Consider the following 16,979-nt stretch of genomic DNA (forward strand, 5'->3'; position numbering starts at 1 on the left):
TCATATATATACACCCATAGAAACATACACGCACACATGCCCGCTTTCCCCTCACTTTAGTTCGCTCATCTTATTGCACTGCAGTGTTCTTTAATTTAGCAAAATGCTGGGGGAAATAACCTAAGATGCTGAAAGGGTTAGAGGAGGAGGATGTTGGGGAGAGTAAGGAGGGGGAAAAGTCACCCTGCTGGCAAATGAATGCAGCAGGGATGATGTCATTGGAACAGTTGGTGGAGGAAAGAGAAAAACAAGTCTGTGTGTGCTAATCCTGTTTGCTGCCCTAAAGGGAATGGAAAGCAGCCAAGGCAAGGAGTTCTGGGAAACCATATAAGGGTGCCAAACAAGCTTTGCCGCCAACATTAGGAACTGACATCTTTGTTCTTTGTAACTTGGAAGCCTGCCAAAGGCCTCATTTCAGCTCTGCGGCATGATTACACTGGACACCTGCCAGCGGAGCTCTCTGAGCTTCTTTTCTTCTCTGGAAGCTTTTTGCCAAACATGCAGCAGTTACCATGGCAGTGGAAAGGAAAGTTTAAAATATTTTATATATATATATATATATATATATACACACACACACACACACACACACACATATATATATATATATATAGAGTGTGTGTGTGTGTGTGATATATCTATATCTATCTCTATATATATCTTCAAGTCATATATATATATATATATATATATATATATATATATATATATAAACAATAACAAAGTTGAGGCATGCATCTATCTATCTATCTATCTATCTATCTGAAGCTAGCCTATTCATAAAAGGAATTTACCAGAAATGCATTCATAGTATTAAAACAGAAAGGTGATTGGAGGATTTAAAAAATGCACTCACTATATTGTCCCAGCCTCATTGAAAAGCAACTATAAGATAAACATTTTCTTTGTCAAATATGTGCATTTGAGATAACTGGATATCTTATTAAACTAGTAATCCAGTTTTTCTTACAAGGTGAAAGGTTTCTTTTTAAACCTTACTATGGTAGTGTCTGCTTAGTTGCTGATCAATGGGGATATGATGAATGGGGAGGATATGAGGTGCCAGTAACACGCATGAGGAAGTAAGACTATTTCAAGGTACACCAACATTCCCACATTTACAATGTTTTCAGTGGGGAAGTGCTGCTGGAACCACATGAGTAGATTTCGTTATGCATATCATAGGAGAGGTGTGGTTCAGCTTTGCTCTACTCAAAGAGATATTCAGCTGTTTCGGTTTACAAATAGGAAAAGTTCTTTGCTCAGGGAATTCAAGTTCAGCCTGCTATTTTTAACCAGCTTCATTTTTCACCTGGTTAGAAAGTGGATCATCTCCTGGGATGTGACAAGAATCTATCAAAACCATCTCTCACAGCACATACAGCCAGCCAACATGTTTCTGAAGTCAAGGTTACAGAGAAGCAGGGATAGGATTGCTGTCATACTCTTCCCCTGCTGCAAAATCTGACGCTTGACCTCATGATGATATCCTTAGAATATCCTTCTCTGAAATTCAGTAAGAATGCAATGGGATCCCCCTTCTGTCTTGCCTTTGAATTATTGGTGTTATTTGTACAGCATCAGAAAACCAGCACACAGACCTGACTCATTCCAGAATATGCAAACCAAATACTTCTGATAAAGAGGGAGATACACACGTATCATAAATAACAATGATCCAGTCAAAGTTAAACATGTTTAAATCCCATTGGTTTCAGAGGGAGATTGGGTGTGCTTAAATCTCTTCCCATGAAATCAAGGGGACATAAGAACAGTCCTGCTGGATCAAGCCTATCTAGTCCAGCATCCTGTTTCACACAGTGGCCCACCAGATGCCTCTGGGGAGCCCACAGGAAAGAGGTGAGGGCATGCCCTCTCTCCTCCTGTTGCTCCCCTGCAACTGGTATTGAGAGGCATCATGCCTCTGAGGCTGGAGGTGGCCCACAGCCACCAGACTAGTAGCTATTGATAGACCTGTCCTCCATGAATTTATCTAAGCCTCTTTTAAAGCCATCCAAGTAGTGGCCATCCCCACATCCCATGGCAAAGAATTCCATAGATTAATTATGTACTGTGTGAAAAAGTACTTCCTCTTGTTGGTCCTAAATTTCCTGACCTTCAGTTTCATGGGATAACCCCTGGTTCTAGTGTTATGTGTGAGAGGGGGAAAATTCTCTCTGTCTACCCTCTCCACTTTATACACCTAATTTTATACACTTGATCATGTCTCCCCTTACTCACCTCTTTTCCAAAGTAAAGAGCCCCAGATGCTGTAGCCTAACCTCATAAGGAAGGTGCAACCCAGTTTTGTGCAGACGCACCATTGAGTTCAATGGGAATTCCAAAGAAGTGTGAATAGGACTGACACCATAGAAGTGCTTCATTTTGGCTAATCATGCCCTTGCTAAGACGAGGATGGAATGTTTCTTGGAAGGCAAGCTTCTTAAGCAGATTTGAGCAGTTGCTAGTGAAAGGATGGGCTTCCTCCTGTGCCTTTCTGACTGTGTTTGCATGCCTTTTCATTGTTGGAGGGCAAGTTGGGATGTTAGCCCTTCCCAGTCAGTGCAGTGCCAATGGAACTGAAAGCTGTTGTAAGTGACTCACAACAACTAATTCCCAAGACTATTGTATGGTGGCAATAATGAAGAGTTACCACACGGTAATTTTTTGGGTAATGTCTACGTGATAGAATGGTCCTGTGAAAGCACACCCTGAATAAAATTATGAGTGACCACATTACTGAAATTACTAAAAAGGAAACTATTTTAAAGTGTCTACTTCTGCAAGTTCATTTTATTGTATGTATATTGAAGGGAGAAGAGCACGTTTGTTGACTCTTTGTTAGGAGGCCTTTTCTCTCCAGTGATGGCCATAAGAACAAACCCCTCAGCTCGTACATCTCAGTTTGATGGGGCCCTAGATGCAGTAACTGGGGGCTGTATATATGTTTTCAGACAGTGGTGCTTTTACCCCTGGACTTCAGGGCCAAAGTCCAGGGCTTCCACACCCCTTGGGGGCTCCCAAATCTGTCCTGGATGGTGTGGTTGTCGCTGGCCTGAACTGCAACAGGCAGCCGAGTGTGATTATAACCTATGCCAATATGTGGGATGGGAGTTGAAGTGTTTCTGCTGATGCATTTTGCATAATATACCTGGTTTATATTCTTACAGTCTTGTGAGTCCACTTGCTGCTTGTGCCCTCAAGAACCCACGTGTTAAAAATACTGCATGTGTCATGGTGTGTGTGTGTGTGTGTGTGTGTGTGTGTGTGTAGGGGGATGATGCTTAACTTGCAGCCAAGGTGGGCCTCCAGCAGTGGGGTGGGGCTCCAAAAGCCTTTAGGTCCAGGCTCCAAAATTGCCTAAGTGCACCCCTGTTTTCAGACACCCCTAAGGAACCAAAAACACTACAGGTGTGAAGGCAGCATTATTGGAGAGGCTCGTAGTAAGGCCTCACAGTCAAAAAGCCTGCTCTCTGGAAATGCTCCATGCTGTGGAATGCTCCATCCACATATTCCTGCACACCACACAGCTGCTAAAGGAAGAGGAGCAAGCCAGCTGGCAACCTTTGATGGACAACAACAGGGCTGAAACAACTATCATTCAAAATGTGCTCAAGTAGTCATCACTGTATATATCATTTTTATGCGTGTACTCTGTACTCAGCTAGCCACACCACTGCAACGAAGAAGCCATTCTCCAAGTTCCTCCCCATTTTGAAGATGAGGACAGTAAGGCTGTGAGAATGAGCCTTCTCTGTAGCTGCCCCCACTCTGTGGAACTCCTCCACAACAAGTTACGACTCCACTCTCTTTACTCATATTCAAGTGCAGGTTAAAATGTTGGGGTTTGTGATTATTTAGCAAAGCGCCAAGGAACCTACCACTCCAGTTACAGAGTGCAGAATTTAGTTGTTGCCGCTATTTAAGTAACATGCATGGAGATCGCTGTAGAGTCTAAACTAAATTGATTTATTGATGAAGTATATTTGAGATAGGAAAGACCTATCCTATCTATCAGCTACATAATGAATAGGGAGGGAGGGAGAGAGAGAGATGTTTCCATCTTCTCTCTAGGAGGAAAGGAAGAGAACTGACTTACAACAGGAAGTACCTGACGAGTCAAAGCAGGGGTCATAGAGCAGAGGCAAGCAGGGACAGGTAAGGAGACCCCCCACTAGCTACCTCTGCTCCCAATGCCCCTAGTGGTCATTAGGATAGTTGGTGCAAAAGGTCGATGCACTGGAACTCCATCTCCCAACATAGAGGCTGCTTGGTGCATCTGTGCATTATCTGTCTATCTATCTATCTATCTATCTATCTATCTATCTATCTATCTATCTATCTATCTAAATATATAATAGTTAAAATTCATAAAACAGATAAAAACAATCTCAATAAGTAAAAACATTTCCAGCCATTTGCTGATCTCTAAGCACAATGATGTGTTTCTAGTTTATGGATACTTGTCTGCTGCTGTCTCCTTTTTGGTGTTTATTTTGGCTGTGGTTTTATACTCCTGTCTTATTGCATAAATCAGACATGATGATGTTTTAATTATGATGTTATGAGACGCTTTGAATTCCATTGGGAAATAAAGGAGGGCAAAACATGGAATTAAAGCTAAAAGTAATGGCTGAATCTGCCTTCAGTTCCTGTACCTGCAGAGGTGTTACTTTTGTCCACACAGAAGCATCACAGAAGAGAACTTCTCAATCTTTTGCAGGTAGGAAAAGGGTTACATCCACACCTTAGAAGTGTTCCAGTTCTCCTTGGATTTCTAGAACTGACTGTTTTCCCCTCAGTCCTAAGCCTGATTTAATTCCTGTATTTATCAGCATGGTAAAACTTAATTATATGCAGACATGAAACTGGCATTAAAATCCAGCATACAGGCACATTCTTGTTGGTAGGCTAAGTACAAGTACAAGTAGGCTAAGTCATCATAGGACTTTGGAGTTTAAATGTGAAGCACAACTTTTGTTACTTTTATACGGTGCAGCCAGATCAGCAGTTTTTTATGCATTCCACTGCAAGTAATCATGTGAAATGGGTCATACAGATCTAAGATTTTGATCTAAGATTCCAGTTCCTGGAGATGCAGACCTTCCCATTATGATGGTATAGTGAGAAACAAAGCAAATGACAAACCATAAGAGTTCTCATCCAGATGCCCCTTTAGGGGCTTATTTTCACATGTCTTTCACATCGCCTTTTGTTTTGAATTGATTCCTAATGCAAAAGTAAAAGCTACACTGAGTGCAATTTACATTTGTCTTCTAAATTCTTTTCCATATTAATGGCATTAATATGTGACATGAAAAGCTAGAGACAAGTGTATATCTGTTCTTATAGTTACATATGAAAGAGTACTCCAAGCAGAGGCTTGGCAGTGTTGCCAGTGGCCTGTGTTCATTCTCCTTTGCTTGCCTGCCCCACCCCCCCCAACTCATAAGAACATAAAAACATAAGAACAGCCCTGCTGGACCAAGCACAAGGCCCATCTAGTCCAGCATCCTGTTTCACACAGTGGCCCACCAGATGCCTCTGGGGAGCCCACAGGCAAGAAGTATTTGCATGCCCTCTCTCCTCCTGTTGCTCCCCTGCAACTGGTATTGAGAGGCATTGTGCCTCTGAGGCTGGAGATGGCCCACAGCCACCAGACTAGTAGCCATTGATAGACCTGTCCTCCATCAATCTGTCTAAGCCTCTTTTTAAGCCATCCAAGGTGGTGGCCATCCCCACATCCCATGGCAAGGAATTCCGTAGATTATTATGTGCTGTGTGAAAAAGTACTTCCGCGTGTTGGTCCTAAATTTCTCAGCCTTTAGTTTCATGGAGTGACCTCTGGTTCTGTTGTTGTGAGAGATGGATAAAAATTTCTCTCTGTCTACCCTCTCCACTCCATGCATAATTTTATACATCTCAATCATGTCTCCCCTTAGTCTCCTCTTTTCTAAGGTAAAGAGCCTCAGATGCTGTAGCCTAGCCTCATATGGAAGTTGCTCCAGGCCCCTGACCATTTTGGTTGCCCTCTTCTGCACCTTTTCCAGTTCTACAATATCCTTCTTAAGATACGGTGACCAAAGCTGTACGCAGTACTCCAGATGTGGCTACACCATAGATTTGTATAATGGCATTAGTATTTTTATTTTCAATCTCCCTCCTAATGAATCCTAGCATAGAATTAGCTTTTTTCACAGTTGCAGTGCCCTGAGATGACACTTTCAATGAACTGGCCACCATGACCCCAAGATCTCTCTCCTGGTCAGTCACCGACAGCTCAGATCCCATCAGCGTATATGTGAAGTTCGTGGTTTTTTGCCCCAGTGTGCATCACTTCACACTTGCTTATACTGAACCACATTTGCCATTTTGTCACCCACTCCTCCAGTTTGGAGATATCTTTTTGGAGTTCCTCTCAATCCATTGTGGATTTCACTACCCTAAATAGTTTAGTGTCATCTACAAATTTGGCCACTTTGCTGGTAACCCCAACTTCTAGATCATTTATGAACAAGTTAAAGAGCACTGGTCCCAGTATCGATACCCGGGGCACCCCACTTCCTACCTACCTCTGTTGTGAAAATTTATTCCTACTCTCTGTTTCCTGTCCTTCAACCAGTTACCAATCCACAAACGAACCTGTCCCCTTATTCCATGACTGCTAAGTTTACTCAAGAGCCTTTGGTTGGGAATTTTAGCAAAAGCTTTTTGGAAGTCCAAGTATACTTTGTCAACTGGATCACCTTTATCCACATGCCTGCTGACACTCTCAAAGAACTCCAAAAGGTTAGTGAGGCGAGACTTCCCCTTGCAGAAGCCGTGCTGGTTCTCCTCCAGCAAGGCCTGTTCTTCTATATGCTTAAAAATTTTGTCCTTAAGTATGCTTCCATCAATTTACCCAGCACTGAAGTTAAGCTGACTGGCCTGTAATTTCCTGGATCCTTCATGGATTCTTTCTTGAAAACTGGAGTCACATTGGCTACTTTCCAGTCCTCTGGTATAGAGCCTGATTGTAGGGACAAGTTATATATTTTTGCTAGGAGATCGGCAATTTCATATTTGAGTTCCTTCAGAACTCCTGGGTGGATGCCATCCCTGGCAATTTGTTAATTTTTAGCTTTTCAAGACAGTTTAGAACATCTTCCCTTCTCACCTCAAATTTACCCAGTTCCTCAGCTGCTAAACATGAAAAACTGAATTCTGGATATATTTGGGTATATGGTCTATATATTCTGCCGTGAAGACAGATACAAAGTACTCATTCAGCTTCTCTGCAATCTCCTTATCCTCCTTAATAATCCCTTTCACACCCTCATCATATAAGGGTCCAACTGCCTCCCTAGCAGGTTTTGTACTTCTGATATATTTAAAGAAGTTTTTGTTATTCCTCTTGACACTTCTAGCTATATGCTCCTCAAACTCTCTCTTTGCACCCCTTATTGTGTCCTTGCATTTCTTTTGCCAGAGTTTGGAGATAACTTTTTGTTCCTTCCTGTTCTCTTCATTTGGGCAGCACTTCCATTTTCTAAAGGAAGTCTTCTTTCCTTTTATAGCTTCCCTGACTCTACTTGTTAGCCACGCTGGCATCCTCCTGAACTTGGTTGTACCTTTCCTCCTTCTTGGTATACATTCCAACTGTGCTTCTAGTACTGTGGTTTTAAATAAGTTCCATGCTTTCTGGAGTGATTTGACCCTCCTGACTTTCCCTTTCAACTTCCTTCTTACCAGTCCCCTCACTTTTGAGAAGTTTCCTCTTCTGAAGTCCAGTGCATCTGTGTTGGACTTGCTTGACAATTCTCACTCACATATATGCTGATTAAGGATGTGCACAAAAACAGTTTGCCCAGTTCAGTTCAAATTCGAACTGGGTTCAAACCGGGAGGGGGAGGTTTGGTTTTGGTTTGCTCGAAACCCCCTGGTTCAGTTCGAATTCAAACCGGTTGAACTGGTTCAAACCTCCAAAAGTGGGTGGGGTGGTAGCTGACATTCATGGGTACTCAACCCCTGAAGCAATCGGACACTCATGATTTTTTAATGAATTTTTGAAATTTATCACAAATGTATCGCTTCACGTCAGGGGGAAAGGGGTGGCCTAGAGTGGAATGTGGTGAGTGGTAGTTCCGAAGGGGGGCAAGGAAGCTACTAGAATTATTTGAAAGGAATTGGGCAAAGGGCTGATTTTTAAGGGATTTTTGAAGTTTGCGAGTCTTTAAGGTTTTTCTCCATGAGGAAGAATTGAGTTTCAGCAGCCACATAACTGCACTTGGGGGGTGCCGGGGTGGCCCAGAGAGAGTGGTGGTATAGTGCACAGAGGGTGCCAACCACCTCCATGGGTTACAGGGTTTTGTTGTTTCTGAGGTATTCTGAGTGTAGATTCTCTGGTAGCAAATGAGATTTTCAATGATAAACCATGAATCCACTCTCATTTGCAACCAGAGAATCCAGACTCAGAATCCTCATTATTCCCTATGAGGAATTAAAAAATACTTTAAAATTCACCAATAATCGGAGGAGTGTCCGATTGACTTGGGGTTTTGTGAGTGATAGGCACCCCTGGGTGTCTACCACCCACACCACTTTTGTGCCCCTAAGTGCTCCACAATAGGGGATAATGGGCTGGTTTGAGTCCTATTATACCCTATGAGAAAAATAATTAAAAATATTTCAAATATTCATAAAAAATTGTAGGAGTGTCCGATTGCTTTGGGGTTGGGGTGGTAGTTGGCACCCATGGGTGCTTCACAATAGGGAATAATGGGCTGGTTCGAGTCCCATTATACCCTATGAGAAAAAATATAAATAAATTTCAAAAATTCATAAAAAATCATGGGGTTGGGCTGTAGGTAGCTATGGGTGTCAGCTACCACCCCACCCACTTTTGGAGGTTCAAACCAGTTTGAACTGGTTCTAACCGGTTTGAATTGAACCCCCTCCAGTTTGGTTCGAATTTGAACCTGCAGCTAGAACCTGATGGCTGATTCGGTTCGAATTCGAACTATCGAACCAAACTGGTTTGAATTCAAATCAGTTTGAATTTGAACCGTTTGCACATCCCTAATGCTGATTTAGATCACACTATGGTCACTGCTACCCAGTGGTTCTGCAACTCTGACATCTTGCACCAGGTCCTGAGCACCACACAGGATTAATCCAAAGTTGCCATCTCTCTGGTTGGTTCCGTGACTAACTGTTCTAAGGCACTGTCATTTAGCACATCTAGAAATCTGGACTCTCTGTCATTACCTGAATGTGAATTTACCCAGTCTATGTGTGGGTAGTTGAAGTCACCCATTATTACTGCCCTGTCTCTCTTTGATACCTCTCTTATTTGTTTCTCCAACTCCAGGTCACTCTCAGCACTTTGATCTGGAGAGCAATAGCATGTCCCTAGTAACCCATTTCCTTTCACTCCTCATAATGTTACCCATAATGATTCTGTGGAGGACTCTGGTCCACCTAGGTTTTCTAGATTATTGGAATCTACCCCTTCTTTGATATATAGCACCACTCCTCCTGCAACTCTCCCCTCTCTGTCCCTTCTATAGAGTCTATATCCAGAAATAATTTTGTCCCACTGGTTCTTACCATTCCACCAGGTTTCTGTTACACCCACTATATCTATATTCTCATTAGTAACCAAGTACTCCAGCTCACTCATCTTGGCTCGGAGGCTTCTGGCATTGGTATACAGACACCTATATGCCGGGTCCCTCACCTGGTGTTGTCATGTGCTATCCCCCCTTACCATCATTTGACCTATTTGGCAAGCAGTCCTGTGTTTCCTTCTGCTCAACTACTGGCTCTACTCTGTCCCCTCCTGGTTTATCCGAAACATGTTCACCTTCACACCTTAGGGGATTTTGGTAAGCAGATACCACCCTGTTCCCACTGGCAATCCCCCAAGCGTAATTTTAAAAGCTGCTCTGTGACCTTCTTGATTTTTATTGCCAGCAGTCTGGTTCCATCTTGGTTCAAGTACAGCCTGTCCCTTTTGTACAGGCTTCGCTTTCCCCAAAATGTATCCCAGTGCTTAACGAATCTAAACCCCTCCTCCTAGCTCCACCGTCTCATCCACGCATTGAGAACCCTCAGCTCCGCCTGTCTCGCTGTCCCTGCGTATGGAACGGGTAACACTTCAGAGAACGCTACCCTGGAGGTCCTGTACTTCAGTACGCTACCTAATAGGCTAAATGTGGCTTCCAGGACCTCCCAACTGCATTTCCCAACATCGTTGGTGCCAACGTGCACCACGACAGCTGAAACTTCCCCAGCACTGTCCAACAGCCTACCTAGACACAGCTCCCGGATTACTGTTGCCCCTATGGCTCTCCTGTCCCACTAAGCTTGCTGTCCACATGTGCTGCTGGCTTTCTAAGCTTCACCAACAGTTGTGGGAACTGCAAGTTTAGTGGGGAACTGCGAGTTTAGTGGGGCAGGGCAGCCATGGACGTGGCAAGTAATTTGGGAGTTGGTGGGGGAGGCAGACAGATAAGGGGCCCTCAGCAGCCTCTCTTCTCAGGAGGCCTGGAAGCAGCTTGTCTTCTTAGGACACATCCACCCAATTACAGTTAATGTGACTGACTTGAAGAGCCCTTTCTCATGATCACATGAGAGGGCTTGAGGGCAGGCGGTGGGGAAGGCAGCAGAAGCTCACCTTCCCCACAAACAATCCGGCTGCTGGGTCTGGGTGGGTCATGGTTTCACCCCGTGACCTGGGTGGGTCACGGATTGCATGCCCAGACAGTCCACTGATGCCTAAGGCAGCACGGAGGTGCAAGGGTCAGGTCATGTGGTCCCACCCACCAGAAATCCTACAATGCATTATGCGAGTGCACTCCCGGCCAGCTTCAGCTCCCGGCCAGCTTTGGGGAGTGATGGGGAGATCCCCATAATTGAATATGAACTTGTGTGGTGCATAATGGAAGTTCTGTGGGGTGGGGTGACATGGGGCAATGCATCCCAGCACTCTGACCCTCTGAGCTACCGGCAGCAGCCAGCAATCATCTGGGTGGGTGATTCACCCACCCAACAAACAGGAATCAATTGTCTGTGGGGAAGTAAGCTTTTAAGCTTCCTCCCCACTATCTCTGTAGCCCTTTCTTACCAATTATGAGAAAGGGCTCATTTCTTTAATACATTGCACAGAAATCAGTCGAGGACGCTTCCAAAGGATAGAGACTAACTTTATTATCTGCATATCAAACTGCTATTATAGGGACAGGGTGGAAGTCTATAAAACAAGTTAGTAACCCTATTTTCCCCTCTTCATGAGTATACTATGAGCAACAATATTTATACAGCATTTTGAATGTGCAAAGTACTGGTCATTATTATATGATTAGATGCACTTTGGTATCCTGGCTTGAAGTTGATGAGATTCAGAAAAAATATATCATTTTTTCATGAAGCAATATACTTTAATCTTATCTTGCTAATAAAAGGTGAGGTTCTTTGGTAAATATAGTGCATCATTATTTATTTTAAGGAGCTTAGACACTTTTAATGCCAGAGAAAGGCATATTCTTTCATAATATTAACAAAGCCTGTTATAATCGAAGGCATCCTAACTCCAGACACAGTAACTAAGCAAGCCCCATTACCACCTGAATACTATATAAAATTATCCCTCATTATAAATCTTGCTATATTCAAAAATGGATATAAATAGAACTTTGGTGTGGCACTGGCAAGTCTCACATTTCTCTTGGTTCCTATTAAATGAGCCACTAAATTACAGCGTCCTTCTTTATAATAACCTGCTCAGAAGCCAAGCATTTCATGTGTTATGAAGGGCTGTTACAGCATGGGAAATTAGCATGGGTGGTTTATTATAGAGTAAGTACTTAGCTGTGCATTAGTGTTATAGGGGAGTGTGTTACATCAGAGGAAGAGTGGGCAATTTCATTATCCTTTCAACAATCTGTCATCGGAACTGGGAAACTCAGCCAGGATTTGATATTCTGCTGATGTAAGGCTTAGAAGGAGAATATATATATATATATATATATATATATATATATATATATATATATATATATACACATACACACATACACACACACACACACACACACTAGCTTCTTAGGATGAGATTCACGGGACTTCCAAACCCAAATAATTCCAAAATTATGAATCAGAAAAGCCATATGTGATTTTTGTTACGAGTTATCATTTTTATAGCACTATTGTGTGAAGTAACTTTATCTATTTTATTTATATCTCACCTTTCTTCCATCATGGAACTCAAGGCAGTGGGCATGGGTGGCAGTATTATGTGCCCCCAGACCTCTCCCTGGAACCAGATTAAGCTGAAGTATTAGGCTGAAATATAGTAGCTGGGCCACATTCTATTAGAATTTTAAAATGTGTATTATATAAATGGGGCACGGGTGCAGAGAGAACTCTCCAGTGGACTGTGCCCATGTGTCCAGAGCCATCTAGGCATGACTGCATCACAGATCTACACAAATTCAAACATATGGCTTATCCTAAATGGTTCCTTAGAACTGTAGATGTGTGTGTGTGTGTGTGTGTGTGTGTGTGTGTGTGTGTGATAATAATTGTTTTCTAGAGATCTACAGGCCTTTCAAACACCTGCAATTCCTGGAATAGTGGTGTGCATGGTTCGGTAGAATCGTGGTCCGGCACTTGGGGGAGTGTGTACTTACCCCTCCCCCCGCCGCTCTTCCCCCTCCGGCGTTGGTGCTTTTAAAAATCTTTTTGGGGTGGCAGAGTTCCTCCCTGCCACCCCTGCCCCCGTTGTTGTCCGTCTATGCCTTAAACGAAGAAGAGCTGGCGGAGCGCATGCGCCCTTCGCGGTGCACGCTCGTTTCCGCTGTGGGCGCGCACCTGCAGCAGAGACGAACGCACGCCGCGAAGGGCACATGCACTCCGCCAGCTCTTCTTCGTTTAAGGCATAGACAGACAACGACAGGGGCAGGGGCGGCAGGGAGGAACTCTGCCGCCCCAAGAAGATTTTTAAAAGCACCAGCGCCGGAGGGGGAAGAGCGGTGGGGGGGGGTAAGTACTACCACCTCCCCTTAAAGAGACACCCCCCCACCCTTCCGAACCGCCGGACTGCCGGAATTCTGGACCGGTCCGGCGGCTTTCCCAATGGCCCCGAACCGAACCATGCACACCACTATCCTGGAACTCTTTGTGGCTCCTAAAAGCCACATCTGAGTCTTTCTTGTTATATTTGTACCAAGCATGAATGTTGTTAATGCAAGATAGAATGTGCAAGAGAAAAAAATGTATACAGTAGTCAATGTATTCATTTAGACCAATCAAACTCAGGCTGCTTCCAGATGGGGGCTTTTTCCTGTTTCCTTCCATGTGTTCCTTCATGGAACCACATTCGGAATGGCAACTGATCCACCATCCTGGAGGCAGTGTTTTTGTTCTGGTATATATTCTGCTAGGTTGCACCTAAAGTTGTGCTGTCGAATTGGTATCGACTTGTGGCGAGCACAGAGCTCTGTGGTTGTCTTTGGTAGAATACAGGAGGGGGTTACCAATGCCGCCTCCCATGCAGTATGATGCCTTTCAGCATTTTCCTATATCGCAGCTGCCCGATATAGGTGTTTCCCATAGTCTGGGACACATACCAGCAGGGATTCAAACCAGCAACCTCTTGCTCCCTAGGCAAGTTACTTGCCCGCTGTGCCATTAGGTTGCACCTACACTAGTAGAAATACCAAATTGTGTGGGCTGTGCTATTTTGCCAGTGTTGCGAATTGTTCCCTCCCCATTATTTTCTTTGCTTGTTTTGTTAAATGCACTTCCAGTTTATTGCACTTCAGGGTTTCCATACTTCTGGCTTATCAGACTTCAAAAATGTAATCCCCAATTTATACAGAGCAGAAGACATTAAAGTCCTTAAAACATTAAAGGCATTAACAGGTGCAGAATGAGGCTAGCGGTGGCCTGTGTTCAGCCGTGGCAGCAGCCCCCAGCCCCACCCCCCATGTCTGGCATCCGATGCAGGGGCGTGGTCTCCCTCCCAAATGGGGCTGCGCGGCCCTGTTTGGGAGGGAGATTGGCCCGTGCTGCATTGGGCAGCATGGGCCGGAGCGACTCTCCCTGCCTTTAAAGGGTGGCCCTGTTGGGGAGGGAGCAGGGGTGTAGCAAGGTTGGCGTGGGCCCAGAGACAAGATTCTTAAATGGGCCCACCCTCACTGAACCTCAGCTCATGAAGTAAAGGAATCTTAAATGAGGTTGAATAGTGGTAACAAAAAGCATAACGTCTGTGTATAGATATAGATATAGATATAGACACACACACACACACACACACACACCTATGTGCCAGAATAGAACACCATCCTAAATTATTTTTTTAAAGGTTTTGTAAATTGTGGACGATGCAAGTCATTTAATGGTACTAGAGAAAGACATGCTGTTCTGGTAGCTCCAGGTCTTAACACTCACATCGATTTCGGAGGATGAATGCAACTGAAGGAAGCCCAGGCAGGTGCACGGCTGGGGGAGTCAGTCATGTGACTTGCCCCCAGGGGGCCCCCCAAGGCAGTGGGCCCCCAGACACCTGTCTCCCCTTGCCCTATGATAGTTATGCCCCTGGGAGGGAAATCGGCCCCTCTGAGTAGGCAGCGAGGCCAGGAGCAGCTCTCCCTGCCTTTAAAGGCAGGGTGAGTTGCTCCAGCCTGTGCTGCCAATGCAGTGCAGGCCGATTTCATTTCCAAATGGGGCCGCGCTGACGTCAGGCACGGGGTATTTGTCGGGGCCACGAGGCATGGCCCCTGATTGGCAGCAACCCAGGTTCTTGAACCCCTTCGCCCAATGCTGGCTCCACCCCTGGGCAGTAAAAGGAATGCAGGCACTGAAAATGTGATTCTCTTCTCCCTCTTCACATAAGACAGAAAGAGAGTGCAAGAGCTTAGAAAAATTCCTGGAGGACAGGTCTATCAATGGCTACTAGTCTGGTGACTATAGGCCACCTCCAGCCTCAGAGGCAAGATGCCTCCAAATACCACTTGCAGGGGAGCAACAGTGAGAGAGGGGGCATGCCTTCACCTCTGGCTCCTCTGGGCTTTTCAGAGGCAACTGGTGGGCTACTGTATGAAACAGGATGCTGGACTAGATAGGCCTTTAGCCTAGGGTTGCCATATTCAAGCTTCTCAAATCCGGGTGGCCTAATTTACATATTATGCAAATTAGGCTCCAACTAATTTGAATTTTATTCATTCATTCATTCATTCATTCATTTGATGGATTTATATACATTCCCCTCCTCCGCTGCCCTCCCATGTAATTGGATCCTGAGTAAAATCCAAGCGATCCAGGCAGCACATTTGAAATCCATGTAAATCTGGATAGAATTTAGCAGCTGGGTGTAGAAGCCAAAATCTGGGGGGCTACCCTGAATTCCGGGGGGTATGGCAACCCTACTTTAGCCCGATCCAGCAGGGCTGTTCTTATGTTCTTATGCTATTAGAAAACATGAGGAAATTAGAATGGGAAAAGGAGTGTGTATGAGAGAGAAAGAGAGAGAGAGAGAGAGAGTCTGTGTGTGTGTTTGCAAAGAACAAATTTCCCCCAATGAACTTTGCCATCCTCAGTGCAGCCAGATCAACTGTTCATTTGATTGCATTTTATTTTAAATGGACACGATTACACTATTATGAAATAATGATCATCATATATTAAATAAAAAGGAAGTCTGATCCCACTTCTTCCGCCCTTTACATTTAAAACAGAGAAAACAACCTCAAAACTACTTTGTGCAGAGAAAATGAAATAATAAAAAAGGAATAACTGGGTTGGACAGAACGTGTTGCTGTTGCCTAGGTGTGAGGATGCGGGATAGAGAACATAATAGCAATACAACTGACCCCAGTTATTAAAGAAAGGCCATGACTGGAAACAAAGTGGCAAAGGTGTACCCAGGTACCCAAGTCGGGAGAGGCATGCCCTCAGGAGGACCCAACTCTCCAATTCATCATTGAGAGAAACCACTCCTCCGCAAACCCAGACAAGTTGTGCTGTGGTTGTTATGTACTGTGCCTTTAAGAAGGTTCCCCACAAGTCCTTGTAACTGTTAAGGTAGGTAAGTGTGTCCATGAATGGCAGCCTGGGGCTGATCACAGAAATGCCCACCATCGTTGTGACAGCATTCGCTACTTCAGATGAATGCCATCCTATTCATGAAGAGTGCGATGGGGAGGTAAGTGGCGAGCTCGGGGCAAGACTTCCAACCCACTTCCAACGATGTAAGCAACGTACAGCAGGATTTTTACTGAATGCCTGAACAGGACTCTTTTTCCTTTGGGGGAAGGGTTCCAAGTTAGTTGCAGTTGGGAATCAGCTGCAAAAGAGACAGCAGCTCTACCCCTGTGTACAAGGACTAGGCTTCCAGGGGCAGATATTTTATAGTTGTCTGGGTTAGACCGATAAGCAACTTGTTCTTGTGTTAATAAATGCTTGAATTAACTTAACGAGTCTTCAGCTGGAGTACTGTTCTCACAATTCCACCATGGTCTGGCTCATTGCACAAGTTGTCTCGCTAGGATTTTTAGAACAGAATATCTGAGCAACAAAAAGAAATGGGTGTTTCATGGAACAACAACAAATATTTATATCACGCTTTTCAACAAAAGTTTCCAAAGCGGTATGTATGTATGTATGTATGTATGTATGTATGTATTTTACATATTTTTATACCGCCCAAGACTTACATCTCTGGGCGGTTTACAACAAAATAAAAACAACATTAAAACATTAGTTAAAAACAAAAACAAGAAATCTAAAATATGACAATTTGAAATTTTAAAAACAATATTCTAAAACAACATTAAAACCAATCAAAACAGTATCAGTTAAAAGCCTGGGTGAACAGGTGCATCTTTAAAGACTTTTAAAAAATTTTCAGAGATGGGGAGGCTCTTATTTCACCAGGGAGCGCATTCCAAAGCCTCGGGGCAGCAACGGAGAAGGCCTGTCCCTGAGTAGCCACCAGA

Source organism: Hemicordylus capensis, chromosome 1 (assembly GCF_027244095.1).
Source record: "Hemicordylus capensis ecotype Gifberg chromosome 1, rHemCap1.1.pri, whole genome shotgun sequence".
In the NCBI taxonomy this organism is placed as follows: Eukaryota; Metazoa; Chordata; class Lepidosauria; order Squamata; family Cordylidae; genus Hemicordylus; species Hemicordylus capensis.